General features: G+C 45.7%; 1 pseudogene across 1 annotated transcript; it reads left to right on the forward strand.

Annotated features, from left to right (window-relative positions):
* Nucleotides 1–434: 434 nt before the first annotated feature.
* LOC307048532 (hypoxanthine-guanine phosphoribosyltransferase-like) lies at nucleotides 435–1464 on the forward strand (annotated as a pseudogene). The gene is made up of 2 exons: nucleotides 435–787; nucleotides 1153–1464. The product of its transcript is annotated as a hypoxanthine-guanine phosphoribosyltransferase-like (transcript).
* Nucleotides 1465–2363: the final 899 nt, after the last annotated feature.

A 2363-nucleotide genomic window follows, 5' to 3' on the forward strand; every position in this document is an offset into this window, starting at 1 on the left:
GGGCTTCCCTGGTGGCGCAGTGGTTGAGAGTCCGCCTGCCAATGGAGGGAACACGGGTTCATGCCCCAGTCTGGGAAGATCCCACATGCCACGGAGCGGCTGGGCCCGTGAGCCATGGCCGCTGAGCTTGCGCGTCCGGAGCCTGTGCTCCGCAACAGGAGAGGCCACAACAGTGAGAGGCCCGCGTACTGCAAAAAAAAAGATTTGCTTATATTTCCCAAAGGAGACTTGGGGTGCTGCTACTAGAAGAACCAGGAATGAATGCTGAGCAAGCAAAAGAATGAGGTGTCCCTGTCCCCAGCCTGCACCTACTTCCTCCTCCACCTCACCCAACCCCTCCCTGTGGCAGACCCAGGGCTCTTAGCCTTGGGGTAGTTGCGTCCCCTTTAAGAAGCTGATGAGAGCCCCAACTGCCCTCAGCCCACACACCAGCCAGCTCCGTTATGGTGACCTGCAGCCCCACCGTCATGATTAGTGATAATGAACCAGGTTATGACCTGGGTTTATTTTGTATACCTAATCATTAGCTAAGGATTTGGAAAAGGTGTTTATTCCTCATGGACTAATTATGGACAGGACTGAACAGCTTGCTCGAGATGTGATGGAGGAGATGGGAGGCCATCACCTCATGGCCCTTTGTGTGCTCAAGGGGGGCTATAAATTCTTTGCTGACCTGCTGGATTACATCAAAGCACTGAACAGAAAAAGCGATAGATCCATTCCTATGACGGTAGATTTTATCAGACTGAAGAGCTACTGTAATGACCAGTCAACAGGTGACATAAAAGTAATTGGTGGAGAGACTTCCCTGGTAGCACAGTGGTTAAGAATCCACCTGCCAATGCAGGGGACACGGGTTCAAGCCCTGGTCCAGGAAGATCCCACATGCCGCGGAGCAACTAAGCCCGTGCGCCACAACTACTGAGCCTGCGCTCTAGAGCCCACAAGCCACAACTACTAAGCCCGCGTGCCACAACTACTGAGGCCCAAGCGCCTAGAGCCCGTGCTCCGCAACAAGAGAAGCCACCGCAATGAGATGCCCACGCACCATAACAAAGAGTAGCTCCTGCTCACCGCAACTAGAGAAAGCCCGCGTGCAGAAGTGAAGACCCAATGCAGCCAAATAAATAAAAAAATAATTTTTTAAAAAAGGTAATTGGTGGAGATGATCTCTCAACTTTGACTGGAAAGAATATCTTGATTGTTGAAGGTATCATTGACACTGACAAAACAGTGCAAACCTTGCTTCCCTTGGTCGAACAGCATAATCCAAAGATGGTCAAGGTTGCAAGTTTGCTGGTGAAAAGGACCCCTCAAAGTGGTGGATATAGACCAGACTTTGTTGCATTTGAAATTCCAGGCAAGTTTGTTGTAGGATATGCCCTTGACTATAATGAATACTTCAGGGATTTGAATCATGTTTGTGTTATCAGTGAAACTAGAAAAGCAAAATACAAAGCCTAAGATGAGAGTTCACGTTGAGTTTAGAAACATCTGGAGTCCCATTGAAATCACCAGTAAAATTATCAAATGTTCTAGTTCTGTGGCCAGCTGCTTAGTAGAGCTTATTGTATGTATCTTCTAAGAATTTTATCTGTTTTGTATTTTAGAAACATCAGTTGCTGCATTCCTGAACTCTATTTGCACGATGAGCCTATAGACTATCAGTTCCCTTTTGGTAGATTGCTGTTTGACTCGTGAATGAAAAATCCCTTAAACCACATCACTAGTGAATGAAAATATTGAAATTGTATCTGTAAGAAACATTTAAAGCAAAGAATATATTAGTTTTTAAATTGGTATTTTAATTTTTATATATTCAGGAAAGAACAGAAGTGATTGAATATTGTTCATTATACCACTGTGTGCTTAGAAAAGTAAGAAGCTTCATATCAGTGACAGCATTTAGAGGTATCATTATGTTGGATAAACCATATGTCCTGGAATTATTTTAGTAGGTTTCAGTAGTATTAACTGTATTTTCCCACTGGTTCAGATTATTTCCGGTGAATCTTTTTTTTTTTTTTTTTTGCGGTACGTGGGCCTCTCACTGTTGTGGCCTCTCCCATTGCGGAGCACAGGCTCCGGACGCGCAGGTTCAGCGGCCATGGCTCACGGGCCCAGCTGCTCCGCGGCATGTGGGATCTTCCCGGACCGGGGCACGAACCCGTGTCCCCTGCATCGGCAGGCGGACTCTCAACCACTGTGCCACCAGGGAAGCCCTCCGGTGAATCTCTGTCAACAGTTCCTTTTAAATACAGATCGATAAGTTCCAAAAACCTGCCACTTTTTTGAGTCTTCAATATAAAATCCTTAAATAAAGGCTTCTCTTTAAAAGAAAAAAAAAAGCAGCTGATGAGAAA

This window comes from Hyperoodon ampullatus (genome assembly GCF_949752795.1).
Source record: "Hyperoodon ampullatus genome assembly, chromosome: 2".
Classification (NCBI taxonomy): domain Eukaryota; kingdom Metazoa; phylum Chordata; class Mammalia; order Artiodactyla; family Ziphiidae; genus Hyperoodon; species Hyperoodon ampullatus.